Genomic DNA, 26,534 nt, shown 5'->3' on the forward strand with positions numbered 1-26,534 from the left:
ATAAATCCAGTGTCCATCAAAATTGATTATGTGACAATGACATGCCAGGTGCAATATTGTTAACCATAATTTAAGAAAGGCAATGTTTAAAACTTTTATCAGTTAACTTATCAATCACCTTTATTCCAAGGTTATACTTAAAAGCTGATCATTAAGATGTAATGCTAAAAGTATGTATCAATTAAGCTAAAGCACATTACTAACATAAATTTCATGTATTGTACAGTGCTTCTAAACCTTTTGGATTATTTGGAATATCTGTTGTTTGTTTTCTCACTATGTAAAGGTCCATGTTTGTGTCTAATAAGTAAGTTGCCTGCTTTATTTTCAAAACTTCTGATTTTATTTAGAATAAAATAAATTTATATTATATAAATTTATAGGAAGCGGCGGCAGGTGGATCACTTGAGGTCAGTTCAAGACCAGCTTGGTCAACATGATGAAACCCTGTGTCTACGAAAAATACAAAAATTAGCTGGTGTGGTGGTGGGCTTCTGTAGTCCCAGCTATTTGGAAGGCTCAGGCAGGAGAATTGCTTGAACCCAGGAGGCCAAGGTTGCTTGAGCCAAAATCCCGCCACTGTACTTCCAGCCTGGGCTACAGAGTGAGACTCCATCTCAGGGAAAAAAAAAAAAAAAAAAAAAAAATAGGTATTTAGAATGGTAATATCACCAATGCTCTGTCCTCTTTAGTGATGAAATATTTGGAACATTTCAGAATTTCAGAGGTCTAGTACATCCTTTTATTTTTGGCATTTAAACCTACAGAGATTCAGTAATTGTTTGCTTTATAGTACAGAGCTCCTAACATGAGCCTTTTGACCTAACAGAAGGGTGTTCTTTTCTCCTATGCAACTTTGAAATGGGAAGAGATTGGAGTAGACACTTACTTGCTTAGTGTGACTTAAAGGGTTCTGAAAGTTTCCATTTACCAATAATACCATCTCCCCTCTAGCCTGGGGAGTATAGTTGAGAATAGAAAACTCTCAAAATGGACAAAAAAACTAAAGAGTAACTTATTATTATATATTATCATGTATATATATCTAAGAGTATTAATTAGTGAAATAGATAATCAGAGTATATTAATATGTTAATAGTTTACTAGGTCTTCAAACATATTTTAAATAAATGAACATATAAGTACTTGTCAATTACTTTCCTAAGTGTTCTTTTCTCATACAAGAAATCATTCAGAAAGCTGTGCTTTTATATTAATAGTAATCAGTCTTTTGCACTTATCTAGATGCTGTTTCATTTATTTCTGCAGTGTCTTCAAAAATAAGAAAATACTTGATCTTCTTCATAGAGCTCCACAATTTTCTGGAATGCTTCAAATGAATTTTGAAAATAAAAATATTTAGCTATATAAAATGTGCAGCGATTAATAGATTATCAGTATACATGCAAATATATAGGTGCACATGAAGCATATTATATCAGTATATGAAAAATAAAAGATTTACTAATACCTGAAGTGTAGGGAAAGGAAAAGCAAACTCCCCTTTGAAAATAGCCTTATTTAAATTGCAGCTCTTTGCTTGGACATATGCTACAAATTACTTTAAATAATTATGTTGGTACAGGTCATTGCCTACAAGACTAGTAAAATTTTCTTATTGAAATAAGTAAAGTGAAGATCAAGAAAAACTACTTGTGCATTAAGGATGGAAGAAGGAGAACTGGCCCTTTGACTCCAGTCCCCATGCAATTTCTTGATAGAGTTGAGATGTAAGATCTGAAGTTTGGAATGGTTGAAAGAAAAAGAGTCTTAAAATGGAGAAGTAAACACAGGCAAGGTCATGCAGGATCTTTGATGTACACACATTTTGAAACACTGCATTCTTCACAATTCACAAAATGAATGTCTGGCATAACAAATAAGTATACTTGATAGGTAGATTAGAGGAAGTAGAAGCTAATTGATGGTTTTAGCAGTGGAGTAACATAATCTTGTTTGCTAAGTAAAATGCTAACTTTGGAAAATGAACAAGACAAGACTATTCAATATGTAGTTTGAGAGGAGATTATTCTAATTTAAATCAGTCCTGATAAATGTCCAGTTAGAAATATAGATAGGAATTTCACTGATGCAATTCATATCTATTTTTATGATCTTACTTTACATCGTTTAGCAATTTTCAACAGCATTTTGCAGTTTTTATCTTTCTTCTCTAATTTACTAAAGCTCAGGTTCCTTCTGTGTCTGTGCTGCATTCACATGCTCTGAGTATGCAATATATCTCCCAAAACTCTACACTTCCTTAAAGGCCTCAACAGGCTACAGGCTTGTTGGTTATCTTAGTCATGCAAACGAGTATTGATGAGTTAGCTGTATCTAGAAATATTACAATATCGTATGACATTTAGAAGGCTTACGAAAGATTAATTGAGTATTTTAAATGGCACTTAGGGTACCATAAAACGACCTTAAGAAATAGATGATAACTGAAAATCGAAGGAGATACAATACACGGTCTAGGACTAAAGGCCTGGAAGGAGTGGACCCCATTGCCGCTTCAATTGGAGAACTTCGCGGATGATTTTTGCAGAACATCTTTCTTAAGTGTTTTTTAGGGGAGTTCAGAAAAAAATTTTAAATAGTTATATATAGAGACGGATACGTGTTCAGCTCTTCTGGAAATACATTACAATATAGAGAAAATCTGCTTCGGATGAAGTTTTCCAGTGAAATCTAAAATTGTAAAATAAATACAGTAATATTATTTTAGAGTTATTTTAGACCTTTAGTTTGTTATGTGTAAATAATGTATCTCATAATTTAATATACTTGAGTTCATTTTATGAGAAAATATATGAAAATAATGTGTTATTCCCTTGACATGTCTGAATGGGCTAAAAGAAAGCAAATGGTATCTTTAGTAAGATGGGTAATTGGATTTTCCTAAGCCTGAAAAGAGTACTAATTTAGTATTAACCATACAGCTCTTTCCCTTTGGCATCATTCTTTCTAGTCCTTCTTTCTTGTTTTAATAAACATGTTTTTAAAAGTCTTCTATTTCAAAATGTCACTCCTATAAGTATGTCAAGTACATTTAAGCAATACAAAAATAGTCAATATGAAAATGAAAATGACAGCAATACATCATAATCACTAGGATGTGTGGGCGACAAGCCACCCACGTGCCAAGCAAGGCAAGAGACCCAGGGCACAAGCTGTTGCAGTATAATAAAGAAAATTCATAGAATAAGAATAGTTATACTAGAAATAGAATATAGATATGATTATATATGAATATTATTTATCATTAGTTTGTAGCATTACTCTTTATTTCAATATTATAATAATCTCTGTTCTACAATTATAACCTAGGAAAAACCAAGCCGTACAGAGATAGGAGCTGAAGGGACATGGTGAGAAGTGACCAGAAGGCAAGTGTGAACCCTCTGTCACGCCCGGACAGGGCCACTAGAGGGCTCCTTGGTCTAGCGGTAGCGCCAGTGCCTGGGAAGGTACCCGTTACTTAGCAGACTGGGAAAGGGAGTCTCCCTTTCCCCCTGGGAGTTAGAGAAGACTGTGTTCCACCACCTCTTGCGGAAGGCCTGACATCAGTGAAGCCCACCCCCACCATCCAGAGGCCTAAACGGTCTCCCTGTGAGGCTGTGCTTTGGTGGTCACGCTCCTGGTCCACTTTCACGTTCCGCTCTGTACACCTGGCTCTGCCTTCTAGATAGCAGTGGCATAATTAGTGAAAGTATTAAAGTCTTTGATCTTTCTGACAAGAGCATAGGAGAAATAATGACGTAAGCTGTCCTCTCTCTCTCCGCCTCGACTACCCAAAAGGCAAAGTCCCCCTGTCCGGTGGACACATGACTCACGTGACCTTATCAATAATTGGAGATGACTCACACTCATTACCCTGCCCCTTTTGCCTTGTATACAATAAATAGCAGCGCGGTCAGGCATTCGGGGCCACTACCCATCTCCGCGTCTTGGTGGTAGCGGTCCCCCGGGTGCAGCTGTCTTTTCTTTTATCTCTTTGTCTTGTGTCTTTATTATTTCTATGATCTTTCGTCTCTGTACATGAAGAGAAAAATCCCATGGAACCAGTAGGGCTGGACTCTACAAGGATGTGTGTAATTAAAAAAGGAGACAAGCTGTGGAGACAATGTGGAGTAATTGGAACCCTCATGCGCTGATGGTAGGATTATAAAATGTTCCAGCCATTTAGGAAAAGAATTTGCCAGTTGCCAACATGTTAAACACAGAATCTCTTCCTAGGTGTATATTCAAGAGACAGAAAAGCATATATGCACCAAAAACAAACAAACAAACACACTTTTACATGGATGTTCATATATTATTCATAGTAGCCAAAAATAGAAGCCACCCGAATATCCATCAACTGATAAATGGATTCGCCAAATGTCATATATTCATAAATGGAATATTATTCCAAAAGAAGAAGAATAGAGTATTAATACAAGATGCATCATGGATGAACCCTGAAAACATTATTCTAAATAAAATAAGCCAGTCATAAAAGATTGTGTAATGTATGATTCGATATATATAAAATCTCCAGAATAAGCAAATCTATATATGTATAGAGAAAATAGATTAATGATTGACTGTGATACCAGGCAATTGATTAGTCAATTGATTACTATAGGCAATGGTCGTCTATGACCATACAAGTAGTTGTATGTGGAGAGGAAAGGGCAATGATAAGGAGTCACTGCTAATGAGTATGTAGTTTTCTTTTTTTTTTTTTTTTTTTTTGGAGTGTTAAAAATGTTCTAGAATTAGAATGTAGGGATGATATTACAACTCTAAATAGGCTTAAAAACTTCCTAATGGAAAAATACAGTATTCATTCAAATATTTATAGACATATACAAAATACATTACCTGGATTTACTTTTAAAAATCTCCAATTAAAATGTATTTCCTTAATAATTTAGCATATTTCCTTCTTCTATTTTGTTTACCCTTTAAAAACTCTAAGTTTTTCTTTCTTAGATTGTTTTGGCTAAAGATTGTTTTATTATTTAATGTTTCAGTTTTAGATTTCAAATTTTGTACCAGAACTTTTTTTTTTTCTTAAGTTTGTCTCTCAAGATTTGTTTTTCGCTTCTTCTGATTCTTTTTTCCACTGTTTCTTCTTTCTTGCCTTCCTGGGAGTTACTTAACAGTTTTTTTTGTGTGTTTCTCATTATATTTCTTTGTATATTTTCTTTTTACTGGTCGCCCTGAGTATGATTTACATATATGATTAATTACCGTTTGATGGTTTTGACATTTTGTCACTTTCAATAAAGTGTCACTTCCATTTAAGTTCAATTAGTGACCCTACTTTTAAGTATTATTGTGATGGGTATCATCTAGTGTTATAATCTAATTAGTATTATCAAATACAATTTCTAAAACTCCTGAGAAGAGGTTACTACTTTTATGCAGACGTATTTCTGCTCTGTTGCTCTTTTTTTCTTCCAGATGCTTCAAAATTATTATTGCATTTCTGTTTTGAAAACTTTCTTCTAGGTATATGCTAATGACAAAGCAATCTAATTTTCCTTTGTCTGAGAATGTTTTTATTTACTTTTTATTTCTGAAAGATAGTTTTGATGGTTACAGAATTCACAGTTGAAAAGTTATTGTAACACTTGAAAAATGTTGTACTGCTTTCTTCTGGCCTCTACGGCTTCAGATGAAGAAACTACTCTTACTAGAATTGGTACTGTCTTACAGGTAACACATCATTTATCTCTCACAGAATTCAGATTTTTTCTTTCTTTTTTTGTCTTAAAATTGTATTAAAAATACAATTAAACATCTCTTGGCATTATCTGGGGGTTAACTGTGTGGGATACGTTCAGATTTTTAACTCTGTAGGTTTGTGTTTTTCATCAAATTAGAAAATGCTTAACCAGACCAGGCACAATGGGTCAAGCCTGTAATCCCAGCATTTGGGAGGCTGAGGCAGGTGAATCCCTTGAGCTCAAGAGTTCAAGACCAGCCTGGCCAACATGGCAAAACCCCATTTCTACAAAAAAACAAATACAAAAACTTAGCTGGGAATGGTGGCGTGCACCTGTAGGCCCAATTACTCAAGAGGCTAAGGCAGGAGAATAGTTTGAAACCCAGTGGCAAAAGTTGCAGTGAGCCGAGATCCCACCACTGCACTCCAACCTGGGCAACAGAGTGATACTCTGTCTAAAAAAAGAAAAAAAGAAAAAAAAGAAAAGAAAATATTTAACTATTACAGTATTTCTCTCTTCTGAAAGTTAAATAATATAAATGTTGAATCTTGGTTGTTGTTTTTCACATGTTCCTGTCTTTCTTTTTTTTCTGTCTGTTTTTTGGTTGGTCAGATGGATGGATGCTGTTGATCTGTCCTCAAGTTCCCTGATTCTATTCTCTGTCAACTCTACTCTCCTCTTGAGTTCATCTAGAAAATTGTTTCATCTGGTATTTACTTTTTAGTTTTATAATTTTTATTTAGCTAGTTTTATAACTTCAAAATATTTACTCAGAATTTCTGATTTTTTTGTTTCAAGAAAATCAATTACAAAAATCGATTGTTGAAGCATTTTTATAATAACTTCTTAAAAATCCTTGTCAGAAAATTTCAACAACTGTTTAATTTCTGTGTTCATATCAGTTAATTGTCTTGTCTTAATTTGGTTGATATTATCTTGGTTCTTGGTATGATGAAGAATTTTCAAGTATATCCTGGGCACTTACCTATTATATTAGGAAGTGTTTGGCACTATATAAATCTTGATGGTTTTAGGTTAGCATGCATGTTTATCCTGCTTATTTGAACTGTTTTCAATGACAATTTAAGTTCCAAACATTTGCAGTGCTATTTTTGTCTGCTTGGTTTAAGTGGCTCTGACTGTGGCTCTCACTAGTAAGTCCCAATTGGTCTTATTTGTCCTGCCTTAAGGGTCAGAGTGGGTTATCCCAGGTATCTCTCAGTGGGCAAGGGAATCTCAGAGCTATAAGGATGAAGAGGCTTCCAAGACTGAACATGTGCTGGCTGTATCTGCTGTGGCTGTGTTGGACAGAGACTGCTTGCTGAGATGGGTACTTTGTGTGGCAGCTCCCGTCACCACTACTGCCTGGAGTCTATCGATTTCAAAATTTTGTTTAATTGCCTAGTATTTCAGTTAATCATATAAAGTAACAATTTTCATGACATATTAATTAGCGATTATCTATAGGAACGTTTTATTTTGTCTAGATTTTTAATTGGGTCTTTAATTCAGAAGTTTCGACACTGCTACATAAGTTACTTTGCCTACAATTTAAAATATTTAACCTGCTCTCAAGAAAAATCTCTCTCAAATTTATTCCTAGAGCTCATTAATGGTCTTTCAGTTATACAGCTATTAAAGATGGAGTTTTAATGTTTTTCTATGAACCTGACTTGTGATTGGGCATACTGATAGCATAAGCTTCATGTGGAAAAACAAGGTAGACATGATAGCCTGGTAGGACCACATATTCATTTATATCCAAGTATTGCAGATAATGCAGTCAGGAGGGGAGGAGTCATTTTGTCTGGCTCAGGGAAACGTGGGCCTGAATATTGACTGTCCAATCTTCTAATTATATAAACTTCATTAATTTATAGAATCTCTCTAGATATCCTTATCACTGAATAATGAATAATAGTATGTGCCTCTAGGTAGGCATAAGTTTTCAATAATTAAATGTAGAAGACTTTCATCAATTCTCTCTTAGTACCGTTAGAGAAAAAGTCTTAATTCTCTGTGACCTGTTTGTTCAGGTTGTCACTTTCCTAGTGGTCAAATTAGATGTGACTACATCACAGTTTGGAGGGGAGAAAGGAACTGAGAAGTTGCTATTTTTTGCCTCCTATGAATGCAAAGACATCAAGTTTCTAAGAATCTTCAACTATTTGTGACTAAAGAATTATAGGAAGGAAGTGACTAAAATTCTTTCTAGAAACAGCAGCTGAAAGAAATTTCTCTGAAAAGGCCATTGTGAGGGCATCAATTTCAGAGGGAACTAGCATTCTTAGAGAAGTAGTAATGGTATCATGGCAAAATGTGGAATAAAAACAGTTATTGAGTAGTCTCCTTGAATGTAAATGCTTATCCTAATAACTCACCTGATTACATTTTCTTCTTGTAAAATAAGATTTAGAACTTTAAAAATCTACCTCTGCCTAACAATTATTGCCTTATAGAAAATAAATATTTTTGAAGTATAAATTACTTATTCCAGCAAAGTCCTTCTTATCTTTCATTAAGTGGAGAGAAATTAAATTAAATTGTGATTTTAGGTTTTTGTTTTTTTGTTTTATTTTTTCCTCATAGTTCCACGTCCTTGTGATCGACGCCATGGGGTTTAGTCAAATCGTGTGCTAAGTCAGAACTCTGTATTATCCATTTTCCTCTAAACTCTACTCTTTTCTTGTTTAAGTTTTGTGTATAAGACCAAATATGTATTAATTTCTATTTCTAGTGATTTTTCTTCAGAAATTTCTTCAGAGAAAAGTTAATTATTACAAGAAAAATTCACTCGACTATTCCAGAGATATACTTAAGAAATGCTACCTCCATGTTCCTCTTCTGGCTCTTAAATGAAATCTAATTGAACAGATCATTGGTTAAATCACTAAATGAGCTAGAAAGACACATTTCCTTCTAAAATGCATTATTCATCTCTGCATTTATTCAGCTATTCAGAAAAAATGTATGCAGTAGGTTGTCTAGGCAAGAGATGCTTCTATGTGCAGGGAATTCACCAATGAGTAAAATAATCAAATAATTTGTTTTTCTTCATAGTGTCTCCCTCTTAATGTAACAGACATTAAACAGTAAATACATATAAAAATAAATCATATTTTTATAAATTATGTTTCTATTATACAAGAATTAGTAGCCACAAAAGTAACAGAAATGCTGAGAACTTGATAAGAATCAGTGAAAAGGTGACATCTGAACCAAGATTTATAAGAGGAGAGGTTCTAATATAAGTGGATATCTGGGAATAGAATATTCTAGGCAAAGGGAATAATAAATCAAATCCCCTAATGTGGATATTATTTGTATTTGCTGGAAATTTTAACAGTTCCAAATAGTTGAAACATTGTGACCTAATTTGTGTATTAGTAAAGATGTCATAAGGTTAAAAAAATAAGATATATCATTCCTTGGCCTAAAAGAAATCATTATTAGGAGTTTGGAATTTGTTTTTACTCTTAGTAAAATGGAAGACAGTGTGGAATTTCGAACAAAGAATAAAATGATATGACAAATTTACACATTACGATCTTAGCTTTTTGGTTGTTGTTGAGAATAGACTGTAAGGAATAAGAAAAGACATAGGATAATCTGTTGGGAGATTATTGCAGTAATTCAAGAGCTAAATAATCACACCTGAGTGCTGAATATTAGCAATGCAGCAGGCAAGATAGCTCCAAATGTAGAGCTATTGGTATTTTCTGATCAATTGTATTTTCTGATAAATATAAGGGAAATAGACGAGTCAATATGATACTAAGTACCTTGAGTTAAGTAACTAGAGGAATGGAATTACCCTTACAGAAATAGGGAAGGAAGATGGAACCAAAGATTAGGAACTGAGAAGTTTACCAAGATATGTGTAACTGTGCTCTTTTTTTTTAAGAAGCAAGCTGCACACACTTTTAGGGAGGAAAATATTAATATCGAAAAAATTATTCCTTATTACTATTTCAGAAATCCATTTTAATATTTGGCTATATGTTTCCATTGTGTGCGAGTCTGTTCTTGTATTGCTACAAAGAAATATCTGGGGCTGGGTAATTTCTAAAGAAAGGAGGTTTTGTTTTGACTCATGGCTCTGCAAGCTGTACAGGAAGCACGGTGGGGACATCTGTTTCTTGCGTGTACCCGGGAAGCTTACAATCACGGTGAAGGTGAAGGAGCTGCCAGTGCATTATATGGCTGAAACAGGAGCAAGAGAGAGAAGGGGGCAGTCCCAGACTCTTTTAGACACCCAGATCTCGTGTGAACTGACTGGCCAAGAACTCACTTATCACCAAGAGGTTGGTGCTAAGCCGTTCATTAGGAATCTGCCCCATTATCCAAACATCTCTCACCAGGCCCCACATCCGAGATTAGGAATTACATCTCAACATGAGATTCGGAGGTGACAAACATTCAAACTATATTACATTATTTAGGGGAAAAAACATGATTGAATTGAATGTCCAACAATTTCAAACTTGAGGAAAGTAACTCAATATTTCAGATCACCTCCTTACTTTTCTAGATAGGTCATCTTGTAATTTCTAAATGAGAAACGGATACAACCTTTCTGTCAAAGAGGTCCCGCATTTTTAAGATGAACAATGTCAGCTAAAGAGAACATTCAGAAGATTAGCATCTTCACACAAGTGACTGGAAGTAACAAGAATAATAAGAGATATTATTTGGTATTACATCTGCTTGGATAGTATTTCTCAAATTTCACATTACATCCATAGGAAATGGATGGCCAACTGTAACAAATTATAGAGAATGTGTGATTATCTATATGGAGCATGTCAATGTGGGACAAATAAATGTGATTAAATCAATTAATTTTCCTGATTCTATACTACTATGATCAATGTAAAGTGTTAAAATAGCTGTCAAAATAAAAGTTGTTTGAAATATGCAGATAAAGATTTTTCAAAATTATATTAAACACATTTGCTGCCATTAACACAATTTTATATGTTATTTTGCTTGAACTGGGTTTACACAATTGTTTTTATAAACTTTTTGTTAATAGTCTTGCAAACATTTTGAGAATTACCACTGAGAAAACATATTTTTTCATAATAGATGGTAACAGGTTTAAACCCATTTTTACAGCCATTCTGTGTGTCACACAATTTACATTTAAAGAATCCACACATTTATTTTTTTCTTTCACTGCAATTGTGATACTGTTATCTAAGAGCTATCACATAAAATATTTGAAAATAATGGTGAAGCTCTAATTTGCAGAGTACATATGTATTGGACAGGGTATCATGTTGCAGCTTGAATGACTCTAAAAGTACAAGAATTCCAAATGGAATGAAATAGACTGTGTTATTGATGGCAGAGTTTCTAAACTGTTGCTTGTAGATTGACCTACCAGATGTCTAGCATAAGCTCCCTACTTTCAAATCCAAGATCTTGGGCAGTGTACTGTTTCTTTGACACTTAGAATAAGAACGCCTCCAGCAGTGCAACAGATTCCTTGTCAACTATCGGCAGGAACGCACCCTCCTCCTGGTTGTTACAATAGATATTCAAGTACATTTTGCATTGAAAAACCAAGTAGTGAGCATCAGATGTTGCTCATCTTTCTTGCTCTCTGGCTGCCTATAGGGATAGCAAAATGTGCCCTTAAACTTTGCTGTTTGTAACTCGCTGAGTAGCTGTAAAATGCTGCCTAAGGCTGGAGGTAAACTATCCAGGGGCAGCAGATTGTATTTAGATGCCCCCCACCCTCTCCATGTATCAAAATCTAACACCAAACCTGTAAAAGATTTGTTGATCAACAACGTGGCATAACCCAGCAGGAGATTTGCGTTAGGGATCAGAGGCCTGTGAAGTTCTGAAATTATTTTCTTACTCTTATTCTCATTACATACACAATTTTATTGTAGTCCAAAACAAACACACTAACAAAAAAGCAAATGCAGTGCATGCCACGTAGGGAAAACATTTTTCTTTCATCTGGTATAGCCTGTAACGAATAGTGAATTACTGTGTGGGGGAAAAGCACATACACATTGCAGAAATTAAATAAATGCATACTATTTAAAAACTTAAAGATGTAATTCACAGAAAAAAATGGTTTTATAATTCATAGAAATAAGTAGTCTTCACATTTTTAATGACTGTTATAGTATGTAAATTACATTTAAAGTGTGCATTTTGATAAAATTTGATGTATAGATACTCCTGTGATACCATTACCACCAATTAATCAAGATAATTTAAAGGAGTATTGGCAAAGATGTAGAGCAACTGGAACTCTTATGCACTAAAGCTTGGAATTTAAAACAAATAATTACTTGCAAAAACAATATGGAGATTCTTAAAATATTAAACATACACAAAACAATATGACTCAGCCAATCTGCACTTAGGTATTTACCTAAGATAAATGAGTCTATGTCGTTAAAGAAAATTTGTTCATATAATTTGTTCATAGTAACCCCAAAATTGAAATAAATTAAATGCCAATCAACAGGTAAATGAATAGATAAATAATGTTATATTCATAAAATAGAAAACTATTCTACAATAAAAAGGTGTAAACTCATGATACAAGTATCCACGTGGCTATATCACAAAATAAGTGAAGTAAAAACATTAAATAAAAGAGTCCATACTGCATTATTAAATTTCTGTAAAACTCTGGAAAATATAAATTAATCTGTAGTCATGGAAATTAGAACAGTAATTGTCTGGAATAGGAGGGCAAGGAATGGGGGAAAGAAATATAGAAGGGACACAACTTTGAGGTTTTTAAATGTTTATTAGCTTGATTGCAGTGACAGTTTTATGGATGCATGCCTATGTCACAACTCAAGATGTATTCCTAAAATACTGTATGTGAATTTTTATATCAGTTGCTATAAGTTTTATAGTAATATTTTCCCTCCAAAACTCAGGCACTGAAACTTAATGCCAATGTGATGGTACCAAGAGGTGGCACCTTTAAGAGGTGATTAGATCATGAGGACTCCTCTTGTGACTAGGATTAGGGTTTTCATAAAAGGGGCTTCACACAAATTTGCCAGCTTGCCTTCTCTGCCTTTCGCCATTTGAGGACACAGTGTTTTTATCCCCCGAGGATAATTCAGAGTTCCCAGTGCCATGTTGAGAGCAGAAATGGAATCCTCACCAGACAATTGAACCTGTCAGCACCTTGAACTTGGACTTCTCATCCTTGAGAATTGTGAGAAATCATTTTCTGTTTTTTTATAAGTTACCCAGTCTGTGGTATTTTGTTAGAGTAGCACAAATGGACTTAGACAGAAATATACCTTAATGAAGGTATGAAAACATGGTTTGTAAGAAAAAAAAAAAGAGACAGGACTTTTGGTAGTACCAAAGGAGATAAATAGCAATGTGATCAGTGTGCAAAAACAAATATAAAAACTAGTAAAAAGTAAAAGACATTGGAAGTATCCAATATGCAACAGAAGTTGTAGAATAATTTAAGTATGAAAAATACAACTGAATGTGATATTTATTGACAGTTTTTGTTTATTAGTTTGAAGGCACAACTCAATTTCCAAAACCAAGATAAACCAGTGGCAGGAAAAGTCATAGCACTACTTGCTAAAGGCAATACAATCAGAATTCAGGGCTTGGAAAGAAACATGAAAAGGTTTGTGCAAGAACCACAGAAACTGTGAGAACCCAGTCAGTGCAGTCTCCCCAAAATATAAGATTCAAAGTTAAATTATGAATGCAAAAAAGGAGATCTCTGTCTTAGTAGTTAAAAAATAAAAAAAGCAAGTAGATACCAAAAGAGAGTTCACTCATGAAAGTGAGAGCTTCAGGAAGCTTGTGTGTCAGTTTGTTGCTTCATTTAACTGACTACATTCTCAACCAGTCACAGCTCAGTGAGCAAAAATGTGATGCTGAGTTGCTTTGAAATGTCAGAGTACAGATTATAAGGGAATGAATGAAATACTCTGAAAATAAAGGAACAACCTCAGAAGCATGGAAGCCAAAAGAAGGCTTACTCTCCATCTCTGCTTAGATCTTTAGCTGAGCACCAATTATTTGAAGACCAAGGGAAACATATAAAGAACAAGCTAAAAATTTCTACTGTTCGAAGTCATCATACTAGAGTAGAGATAATCAGCTGCTACAAACCACAGGGAGACACAGTTTCAGAGAGAAGCCATGCAAGTTATTAATCTACTAGAATTAAAAATTAACAGAAAAATGTGACAGAATATAAGGTTGCTACAACGTATTGTATAAAATACTCAGTTTTCAACTCAATATTGCTAAACACACAATGACACAGGGAAGTGAGATGCAAACTCAGAAGATTCAGTCAACAGAATTGACTCACAGTGGCTTAAATTTTGGATTAAGCAGGTGATGAATTCAAATCAGCTAGCATAAATATTCTCAAGTATTAAAAGAAAATACTTTCAATAATTGAGGGATAACACACTATTGGTGAAGAAGCTCAATAGAAATTTAAAAAAGAAAATCCTAGAAATTAAAATGTATTAACTAAAATAAAAATCAGATAAAAAGTTTCAGCATTACATTAGAATTATCAAAAAAAGAGTGAACTTGAATATACATGCAAATTTTAAAATCTGAAGAATTGAAAGGAAAAGAGTAATACTGTGGAAAGTGAGTTGGTTAATGTTAATAATTCCTTCTCTTTTATTATCTGGAATGTTTTATGTAGAAATTTTTATTTCTTCTTTAAATATTTGTAAGATTTTACCAGTGAAGCCATCTGGGCATGATGATTTGAGGGTCTGCTTGTGGATATGCGTCTGTGCGCACATGTTTGTGTAGAGATGCTTTAATGAAATTTTTCAGTTTTCTTACTATTTACAAAGCTATCCCTTTTGTATATTTTCTTGAGTAACTTTGGTAGTTTGTGTCTTTCAAGGAATTCATTTATTTTATCTCAGTAAACTTGTTGGCATGAAGTCATGTGTAATATTCCTTTATAGTCCTCTTGATATCTAGAGAATCGAGAGTGGTGTTCTGTTTTTCATTCTTAATATTGATAATTTCTCTCTTTCTCTCTATCTCTCTTTCTCTCTGTCTCTCTCTGTCTCTCTCTCTCTGTCTCTCCCATCCATCTCATTAGCATTGCTAAAGTTTTATCAATTGTATTTTTATGTTCAAAGTAGCACTATTTGGTTTAATTGATTTTTATTTATCATTTTATGCTTTTAATTTCATTGATTTCTGTTATTTTTATTATTGTCTTCCTTGCTTGCTTTGGGTTTACTTTACTGTTTGTTTTTTGTATAAGAAATATTAGGATTTTGATTTGAGATTGTTCTTCTTTTCCAAAATAAGCATTTCATTATATAAATATTTCTCTATATATGAATATATCTAATTTCATAAATTTGATTTTTTGTTTTCTGAGCCAAATAAATTGAGATATAATTAATACATACAATATTGCATGTTTTATGTATACATTTTGATGAATTTGGATATATGTATACACCATGATAACATTACTAAAGATATCAAAGTACTAAACATATATACCATCTCTAAAAATTTCCTTATATGTGTATGCATGTGTTTTGTGGCATGAACCCTTAAAATAGACCTATCCCCTTAACATTTTAAAGTGCAAAATACTGTATTAAGTATAGGTACTATGCTGTACAGCAGATTTGTAGAACTTATATTTCTCACATAATGATACTTTATATCCATTGAGTAACAATTTCCTATTTTCCTTGTCCTTGGCTCCTGGCCACCATCTTTCTATTCCCTGCTCTGTGAGTTTATTTTAGACATCTTATATAAACAGAATTATGTGGTCTTTGTTTTTACGTAACTGGTTTATTTCACTTAGCATGATGTCCTACCAGTTACATGAATTCATGTTGTAATGAAAGACAATATTTCCTTTTTTAAAAAAATTTCTATTTATTTATTTTTGAGACGAAATCTTGCTCTGTCACCCAGGCTGGAGTGCAATGGCACGATCTCGGCTCACTAGGAGCTCCGCCTCCCAGGTTCACGCCATTCTCCTGCACCTCAGCCTCCCGACTAACTGGGACTACAATATTTCCTTTTTTAGAAAAAGGCTGAATAATATTCCATTGTATGTATATGCTATATTCATTATTATTATTATTTCAACACAAGGTCTTGCTGTGAGGTTGGAATAGAGTGAAACAGTAGTAATTTGCTGCAGCCTCAACTTTCCAGGCTCAAGCAATCCTTCTGCCTCAGACTCCCAAGTAGCTGGGACTACAGGCACGCACCACCATACTCAGCTAATATATTTTTTAATTTTTTGTAGAAATGGAGTCTCACTATGTTGCCCAGGCTGGTTTCAAACTCCTGGGCTCAAGTAATTATTCCACTTCGAATTCCCAAAGTGCTAGGATTACGTGCATAAACCACCATTGCCGGCAGTATATACAATATTTTTTAAGCCATTCATCTGTTGGTAAACATTTGGATTGTTTTCATATCTTGACTACTGTGAATAATGCTGCAATTAACATGGAAGTGCAAGTATCTATTCAAAATCTTGATTTCAATTTTTTTGGAATGCATACCAGGAAATAATATATGGTACACACACAAGAAGGTATTGTTACATATTATAAGATATATATAATATCTATAATATATATTAAACCTATATATAACATATATTTTACATATTACATATATACCTAAATACATATATATACACATATATACACACATACATATATATGTGTGTGTGTATAGAGAGAGAGAGCGAGAGACAGAGATAACAATTGATGAGGATGTAAGGAAATTGGAATCACTATACATTGTTGATGAAGATAAAGTATGGTGCAGCCACTATGGAAAATGTTATGAACTGTACCCAAAACACTAAAAACAGAATGACATATGACCTATATGTGCATTTTTACATTATTAAACAATTTAAGATTTTTATTTAAGTTAAATTGAATAGTTTAATACATAGCACATTTTAGAGGAACATAGTGTAACATTCTGAGATAAATAAAATATTTTATACTTTGATTAGGATGACATTGTCAAAGATTATTCAACTCTGTACATTAGATATGTGCATTTTACTGTATGGAAGTGTTACATGGACTAGAAAAATGTTAATATATGGAATTAGTAGAAAAAATTCCAAGAAAGGAAGGAGGCTTAAAGAGTAAGAGAATGGTGTTTGTGCAGAACCCTTCAAAAGACTAGCGTTTAAGTGACAAGACAAAGTTTAATAGCCCACAAAGGAGATATTGCGAAATTCTTATGCACAAAAGTGTATGAACAAGGAGCATGTTGAGTCATGGAATTCAGGCAGTAGAGCTGCAAAAATAAATGAGTAACATTTTGAAATTTGGCAGTGATGTACGTTTAAAAACAAAAGCTATACTTGCTGATTTTATATAGCACCATTAAAGTTGCAGCTGCTATTAATGAGAATTGTTCCAGAGACATAACAGAGATACATACAAAAACTGGAAGTGAGGCAGTGGAGAGTGCATTTAGGATGTGTTCTTTAGGGGTAAAGTGGGTAGTGATGATACTTGGTAAAGTATCAAGAGATAAAGGAGTGACGATACTTGAATATGTGCATTAGTTAAGGATATAGAGAGAATGAGAAAAACAATATAAATAAACTAGGTAAATGACTGAGGAACAAAGTCCAGAAAGAGGAGGTGGAACTGTTATTCAAGGTATAGGTGAATGACTTCCATCATGTAAAACTGAAGGACATCTGCTTAAAATTGGAATCAATATTCTCAACGAAGCAGAAAGTAGGTTTTAGAAACGTAACGAAGATAGTTAGCTAGACAGAAGTTAATGAAAGAGACAACTAACTGTGTTTGATGGGCTGTATCAATGGCTGGAAAAAACTTGAACTGAAGTAGCTTTGTCATGATAACATTTTGTTTTCTCAAAGAGAATGAAAATTATATTAATAATAATCACTTATAAACTGCCTGGTGTGTGCCATACACTGAACAGCTCATTACATGGATAAACAAATTGAATTCACACAAAATGTGTAATGTGGATAGTATTAGACTAATTCTGTACATGGCAAAACTAAATTGTGGTGCAAAAAGACAAAGTAACTTGCCTAGTATCATCATTACTAAGTGCCAAGGTCAGGATTTGAATCTAGGCATTTTGACTTCAGAGTTTCCATATAGCTAGGAAATTATATTGCTACTCTTTGGATGAAATAATAATGATAATAATATTTGTAATGTTGTTGATTAAACTGGAAAGAAGCCATACATTTAAAGATATAAGATTTGAAGTTCAGATTGCTGCTAACAATATGCTGATAATTTTGTTGTTTATTTGACTTCATACCTAAGACTATTTTCTGGTAACCCACAAAGTTTATCTGTTGAATAATGGCTGAAAAGATATTGAGATTTATTTAGAAATATGTATCTTAAGAATATGGTCTAGAAATGCTAAAATTGTATTCTTCTCTAGATATGGTGTGACAATTTGTATTAAAAATAATAAAAATTGGCCGGGCGCAGTGGCTCATGCCTGTAATCCCAGCATTTTGGAAGGCTGAGGTGGGAGGATCACAAGGTCAGGAGATCGAGACCATCCTGGCTAACACAGTGAAACCCCGTCTCTACTAAAAATACAAAAAATTAGCCAGGCATGGTGGCAGGCGCCTGTAGTCCCAGCTACTCGGGAGGCTGATGCAGGAGAATGGCATGAACCCGGGAGGCAGAGCTTGCAGTGAGGCAAGATTGCGCCACTGCACTCCAGCCTGGGTGACAGAGTGATACTCTGTCTCAAAAATAATAATAATAATAATAATTATTATTATTATTTATTTGTTTCTCTTGGATAATCTGGAATTTTTAGACTGCAGTCATACAGAGGAAAAAAGTGGTTATCTTTTATACTTAATAATAATTATTATTGATAATAATTATCAATAATAATAATTGTTATTCTGTCAATAATTTTGGAAAATTGGTTTTCATTGAGTAAGTTATTAGAGAGACAGCTAAAATGCAAAAAATATATGCCTTTTAGGAATTATATTTTATCAAGCTAATTCTACATTTTGGAAAAGCAATGGATGAGTTTTCTTTGACGTTAATCTTCATATTTCTAAATATCTAAAATAAAAACATATTGGTTGTTTTGTGTATATTTTATATCTATTTCCTACATTTATTTAGTAGTTTTCTTTGTATTTTATACCACCAAAATAACATCCCTAGAGACACATATTTGTCAAGCCCTGCAGGACCTATTGAACAAATCTACCTTGTAATAGATTGCTTCCCACAGAGCATGAACTTGAGGAAACAAAAAGTAATAAAAGTGTATTTTAAAGTTGTCCCAAAAGTGAACATCTAAGTAAGAAAAGCTCATCTCTACCCATCCAGCCAAATTTGTCACAAAATATAAAGTACTTTAATAAATGACATGATAAATTGCTAAAGTAACAACTTGCTATTTTATTTAAAGAACAGTAAGAGACCACCACATCAGCTTTCTTTGCTCAACATAAGGGGAATGCAAGGATGTATTGGTTAAAACTGTTTTTACTCTCTGGATTCCTTCTCTATGTCTAAATGTGCCACGTAATATACTGATCAACACAAGCAAGTGAGCTCACCACTTCTTCTCTATAGGCTTCTGTTTTACATTTGAACTTCTTATGTATTCCATTTTTCATTGTGATGTTCAACTTTTATCCCCTGCACTCCAAATGCAGGGAAATGAGTTAATTATAAGTTACAGAAGCTCAGAACCACTTTTTTCCTCTGTATGACTGCAGTCTAAAAATTCCAGATTATCCAAGAGAAACAAGAGGCTATGGTTTCAGTATTTGTGCTCTTCAAAACTCATGCTGGAATTTGATTTTCAATGTGGCAGTATTGAAGGGTTAGAATCTATAAGAGGTGATTACGTCACAAGCATTCTGTCTGCATAGATGGATTAATCCATTCATGGATTTGTGGTTTAATGGGTTAATGGATTAATAAGCTGACATGAGAGTGGGATGTGGCTTTCTTTATAAGAGGAGGTATAGATGCCTGAACTAGCACACTCATCCTCCTCACCATGTGATGCTCTGCACTGCTTTGGGACTCTGCAGAGTCCTACTAGAAAAAAGTCCCTCAGCAGGTGTGGCCCTTTGACCTTGGACTTCTCAGTCTCCATGACTATAAAAATACATTCATTAAAAAAAATTACTCAGTTTCAGATATATTCTATAAGCAGCAGAAAACAAACAAAGACACACTTTCTTAGCTGGTTCTTTTTGGTACCTGCACCATGAATATATGAAAGTCTCAGGAGCTCCACGTTCTTCTACATATTTATGCTTCTATTTCTTTTAATTTCAGCCATTATAGTCTTTTAAGTATGATCTTTTAAATTTCAGCCATTTTCCCTAAAATTGATATAGCTGAACACTTTTTCAAGGCCTTATTGAACAATCATATTTATTTTTTGGTGAACTCTGGGTCCTATATCTTTCCTCACAGTCACTATTTATGTTAATTTCTTTTTGTTATTGAGTTCATGCAAATAAAATATACTCTAGTTTTCAATATTTTGTTAGGTACATACATTGAATATATTTTCTCTGTGTCTGTGAATTATCCATTTTCTTAACAGTGTCTTTTAATGACAAATATTGTTGATTTTAATAATGTCTAATTTTCTGATATTTTAAAGTGTTATTTTCACTGTTTTCTCTGCTGTTTACAATATTATTCTAATGATTATAAATATTTTCTCTTTATTAAAAGAAAATATATAAATATAGATACATGTCACTTTAATATTTGTCTATAATGTGAAGTAGTGATTAGTATTCTTTTTTTTTTTTAGTGTGTCTACAGTTTTTGCAGCCCTAATTTTTTTAAAAAAGCACATATTAATCATTGCTTCACTCAACTTAAGCAAAGTCAATTAACTGAATTATATGTAGGTATATTTCTTGGTTATCTATGATGATTATATTTTTGTATATCCACATGCCAATACTTTACTACATTATTTTGATTATTGTGGTTTATACTAAGTCTTGTAACCAGGAACTTTGAGATATTCAATTGTATTCTTCTTTTCCTATTTGTTTTGACTATTCCAAGTCCCTTTCAATTAAAGGTAAATTATATAATCCATGTTAGTGCCTTTATAATAGCTGGCATAGAAAGTCTTGTTGGTATCTTGTTGACTCTATAGGTCAATTTATAGAGAATTGATAACAATATTGCATTTTAGCAACAGTGAGTGTGGTCTATCTTTCCACTTGTTTACATCTTCCTCACTCCACTAAGCAATGTTTACAATTTCTCAGTCCCACAGAATTCCCATCTGCGTTTCTCCGCTACTCACTACCAAGGTATCTACTTTCCTGACTTCTAACACTGTAGCCTGTTTCTGAAATTTATAAAAGTGGAGTCATACAACAGGTACTCTCTTGTACCTGGAATCTTTACTTTAACAATATGATTACAAGAATTATCCATTCTTAGTGTTGTACTATGCTTCGTGGTATAAATATACCATGATTTATGTATTTATTCTACTGTTTTTGTACATTTGTACAAAATTTATTGATAGCACAGTAGAGACACATTTAAAAGTTTAAAAAGTAGCATTTTAAAGAGCTCCCTGAAATTATGACACCTGACATATGGTGTTTTGTTGGAGATTTATGGTATTTAAGTTGGAGATAATTAGCTGAACTATGTAATAATTAGGTAAGTGCAGGGTGATAATCAAGGTGGAGAAAGAGAGTAGCTTAAACAAAAGCATGCTATATTAAAATGGCACTAAAGTATAAAATATCTTTATACCTTAAGGTATAGCAGAGGTCAGGGAAGTAGTCAGAAAGCCATGATGTAGCAGATTGCTTGATGTCTTTAAATTTCATGTTACAAGGTAAGGATTTTTTTCTTATAAGCAATGGACACATATTAAATAATCATTGAAATAAATGTGTGGATGCAATCCATGAATTAGAAGGTTGTTCAGTGAGAAAATATCTGTATTTCTCTTTTCTCCTATTTTATGAACTCCTGTGAATGCTTTGGATAGATGCCAGTTTAAAGACATACAGGGAAACACACACACACACACACACACACACACACACACACCCCTGTGTGATTCTGTCCACAGAACTAGGATCCTGGGCTACGAGGCAGGTCAGAGATGGTGCTGAGAGGAAAGAGGTTGGGAGACAATTGAAGAATAGCCTATATGATCATCAGTTCAAGCCCACTCCCTGTGAGGAGTTGGGAAACCTAAGGAAGCTTTGCTCATCAAATGTTTATCTGTCTGATGCATCATTAGTAAACTATATACTTACAGTTTACCATAAGAAACCAAAACTTCTATAGGACTTTGCCAAGTCTCAATGTAGTCCTCTCTGCAGCCCTCAAAATGGGGTTTAGGCACCTTGCTTAAGTGGAGGAAAGATACAAATGAACATTATATTTCCCATGATTTAGTGCAGAAGATCATTAGTATAAGACATGTTGCTCAGAGACTGAGGTCCTAATTGAGACTATTCTAGTAGTGAGACCAGGAATGTTCATTGGATGACCCAGAGAAGCTACTTTTTTGATCAACAGAATTATCTTGCATTGAAGACACTGGGGAAAGGACTAAGAAGAATAAGAGATAGATCAAAAAGCTATGCCAGGAAACCCACACAAGTTCTGGGACAAACACAGTCAACTTTTAATACACAGGTAAACATTAAAGAAATTCATTATTCAGCTTTCAGGGAAACAGCAAGTGCCATTCATGAAGTAAAACCTCACACTTCCCAGAAAGAAGGCTTAGCGGATAAATGGAAATTAAAATCTGGTTGTAAAGGGAATTTAAGGGTTACAAAAATCCTGTTTGTGTCTTCCCATCTGGAATGGAAGCTGCTGCTTCTTTCTGTCTTCTGATGTGGAGATTCAATGGCCTCTGCCACTCTACCTTTCCTCTTTTCCTCTACAAGCAAAATTCCTTTACTACTGTAGCCTATGATGTTGCCATTACTATCACTACCACCACGGGTGACTAGTCCTTAACTGTCAATGCCAAGTACACCTGGACTGCTGTACCACGCAGGCCCAGTATCGCCTCAACTGTGAAAGAACAATGAGTTAGCAGCCAACCCGCCTGACAGCAGCTATCAGAGATCCCACGCTCTCACGTCAGCCTACCAGCACCAGAGAACTTGAAAAATCAGTTCCACTCAACACTCTAGCCCCAGCTCAGCCTGTCCTGCCTACTGCTGTCCTGACATATTTGCTGTTCGACTCAAAAGGATTAACCTTCCTGTGGTGGCTGTGTGTACCTAGTGACTCGTTACTGAAGGGTCCTGATAGAAATGGCAGGGAGAAGAAAAGTCAAAAGAGAGTAATGGTATTCTGCGGGAAGACAGCAAGTATAACAACAATGACAACAAAAAACTCCTTTCTGTTTACAATGCCTTCAGTCATCATCAGAATTCTAGCAAGCAGCTGGAGCAAGCCTTGTTAGGTGGGTTTGGGGAGAATTGAGGGAAACTACTTTGCAGAAAAATGATATCGTAAGTCCTCACTTTTTCCCTTCAAGTCATATATAGAAAACAAGACTTTTTTGTATAGCAAACTTACATAATTATGGGAATATTATAGTTATCCAAAAATAACTCGTCCAGAGAGACTCTGGCCAACCCAGACCCTAGCTGTAACTCCCAGAGGATCAAAGAGTCAATAATAACATCAGGCTGCGAGCTAAAGATAATGTACTACAGGTTCTGAAGATACATCATCGTCAAAATATCAACCTGAAGAAATCTAGAATTCAGCCAAGAAATGTAGTCCTTAGGTATATCATTTGTTAGAACTGTGAAAATAAAATACCATGGACAAGGTGGCTTTAACAACAGAAATTTATTTTCTCATAGAGGCTAGGAGTGCAAGATCTAAGTGTAGGCAAGGCTGTCTCTACGGAAGCTTCTCTCCTTGGCTTGTAATAATTGTCTTCCTCCAGCATCTTCTCATGGTCATTACTGTTTGTGAGTCCTTGTCCTAACCCCCTGTCCTTATAAGGACAGCACTCGCATTGCATTAGGGCCTACTGAGTGACCTCATTTCACCTCAATTACTTTCCCAAAGCCCTATACCAAATTCAGTCACATTCTGAGATACTTGGGGTTAAGCATTCAACACATACATTTTATGAGGACACAGGTCCATAACACTAGGTCTAATAAGATATATAATTGATTTAATGATGTGATTTCACAAGCAATAGGACACTTATAAATGACCACATCTATCTAAGGTCACAGTACCTTTGGTTTCCTGTTTATAAGTTGAGTCACTAGATATATCATCAAGGCTTTGCTTTCCTGAAAAACAAAATACCTAGAAAAATATCCACTGATGTGAAGGTCAAAATATCTGCCCCATGGTTTATTTCCAGATTCCTTCTGTGGGATCAAAGACTATGTAGAGAAATAGAAAAAAATCTTTTCAGTGTGTTAAAATTAAAGTGAATGACTTGAGTATCTTATAGGACAGTTATTCATTCCTTTTGTGACATTTGCAGCTGTATTTTTCTCACACAGCCAGGCAATAAGCCCATTAAATATAACCAATTGGTTATCTTAAGTAAAGTTCTATGTTTCTGCGGGTGAAATCTTACACTAACTGAGGAAGAAACCGCTTTTGTAGTGGTAACTGCAGCATATACTGATGAGGTTAGCCCCCACCATATCGCTAATCAGGTTCATTTCTCTTGGGCACCTGAATGACATAATATTGTCGGCTACTCCATATTTGATCTTTGCTATGTTTTGTTATTGTTGTTGTGGGGTGTGGGTGTGTGTATTTGTCATATTCAGTATTGTAAATGGAGAAAGAGTATCCAATACAGTACCCTAATCAATCACACTGTTCTCATAAGTAAGCATTTCAGAAATGTTGCCAGTAGCCAAGAGAGTAATTTTATAGTCAAATATTCCTAGAATTGTGATTTTAAAAAGAGAAGAGGAAAAAATCACCTTAAATTTACATCTCCCTTACCACTCTCATCTCAGGATGCTGGTGTGAGCAAGAAGTAAAGAAAATATATTTTTTTTAATTAGAAATTTTTTTAAAAAAGAGACTAATAAAATTTCCAGAGTGCTGGATACTGGTAAACTACTTTTGATATCAATGGAAGGGCTACAGCAGTAATTCAGCCACAATATAGATATGTTCAATTTATCTCAACATTATATTTAATTACAAATTAGCCATAAATTATTTTTCTTCCTGGATAATTTGGATAGCCCATTTGTTTCTGGACCGACAGGGCAAGAGATTATAACCATATAGGGTATTAGTACACCAAATATATGGAACATATTAAGTTATTATTAAATGACTAGGGGAATAACATGGTTGGATGTGAAATCTCCTACATTACCTTATTTGGGTTATGGACAATACACTGCTGCAGCCCAGAGCTTGGTAGCAGTTATAGCCATGGATCCTGGAGATGTGGAAGGATCAGCCATGGATCCTGGAGATGTGGAAGGATCAGCAAAGTTAAGTAACTATATGTACTTTGAGTATTGCAGCAGGCATGTACTACTAAGGTCCTCAATAATATCCACTGCCTCTTATTCATGCTCTTGTATAATAGTGTCTCCCCTTGAGTATAAGTTAGCCTAGTGTGTTACTTCTAACCAATAGAATAAAACAAAGTGGATGGATAGATGGAAAGGCTATTCTCATGATTAGGCTGCATAAGCGTGTAACTTCTGACTGTTCCCTTTGCTGGGTTCAGTAAAGCAAACTGCATGTTAGAGAGGCCCAAATTGCAAGAAACTATAGGTAGTTACAATCAAAGCAAGAAAAAGAGGTCTTCAGTCAAACCTCCTGTGAATCCTTTTCCATGGAAGTCAATCCCTCCTTAGTTGAGCCTTCAGATGAAACACAGGCCTGGCTGACACATTGATCACAATCTTGTGAAGGAACCTGAAGCAGAAGATCCATCCATTACAGACCCTGATGTATGACCCTCAAAAACTATGTGATGATAAACACGGGTTCCTTAGCCACCCACTTTGTGGTAATTTGTTATGCAGTGACAAATAATTAATGCAGGGACCAAACACAAACTGATGGGGCTTGGAGACAGAAGGGAGGGAGGGACTTGTGATTTCAGTAGAGGATATAGAGAGCTAGAAAGGACATCACACCCACTCTTACAATGAAAAGTTCAAGGCAGGCTTCAAGTTTATGACTTACTTTGAATGCGTCAGAGAGCTCTATTTAAGAAGGGGTGAATGCCTGTAAGGAGGCATGAATGTGGGACAGCTTTAGCTAGGCTAGAGGCAACAGGACACAGGAAAGAAGAGTGTAGCCAGGATTGTTCCCTAATTGGAGGAGGCCAAGTGTGGCCTGGGGAGTGTGAATCCCCTAGGGATTTTAACAAATGGGGACATGTGTATCCTCTGTAGATTTTTTCTTTATGAACCCTACTGAGCACTCACAGAATAGATTGGAAAAAATTTAAGGATGTGTCCCTTGTGATGCAGACCTGGGAGAAGGGAAGTTGCTGCATGAGAGACAAGAACTTCTACCCAGAATTTTATTCCTTTACTTTCTAATAAAAAAATATTCAGTTTATTGAGGTAAGGGCACAAGCACTGTCAGAAAACTAGGGAAAGCCCTTTTCATCTTGAGAAAAGGACCAAAATCTAAATAAACCTATACCTTATTAAGGAGCAGGTATACATGCTGGGCTAAGCACTAAAGCCGGTGGAAGTTCAGAAGCATTAGAAAAGACCACATTGGTGAGATCCACTGAGGCTACATTTAA

The 26,534-nt window shown here is 34.5% G+C and overlaps 1 long non-coding RNA gene across 1 annotated transcript in view; it reads right to left on the reverse strand.

Annotated features, from left to right (window-relative positions):
- Positions 1-1,690: 1,690 nt before the first annotated feature.
- The window catches only part of LOC104657131, a 140,123-nt gene continuing 115,279 nt past the window's right edge, over positions 1,691-26,534 (reverse strand). The window contains exons 2-4 of the long non-coding RNA XR_747236.2: positions 25,134-25,199; positions 22,048-22,136; positions 1,691-1,867 (exon numbers count right to left, since the gene is read on the reverse strand). This is a non-coding gene — a long non-coding RNA (uncharacterized LOC104657131). The remainder of the gene's footprint in view (positions 1,868-22,047; positions 22,137-25,133; positions 25,200-26,534) is intronic.

Source organism: Rhinopithecus roxellana, chromosome 9, assembly GCF_007565055.1.
Source record: "Rhinopithecus roxellana isolate Shanxi Qingling chromosome 9, ASM756505v1, whole genome shotgun sequence".
NCBI lineage: Eukaryota > Metazoa > Chordata > Mammalia > Primates > Cercopithecidae > Rhinopithecus > Rhinopithecus roxellana.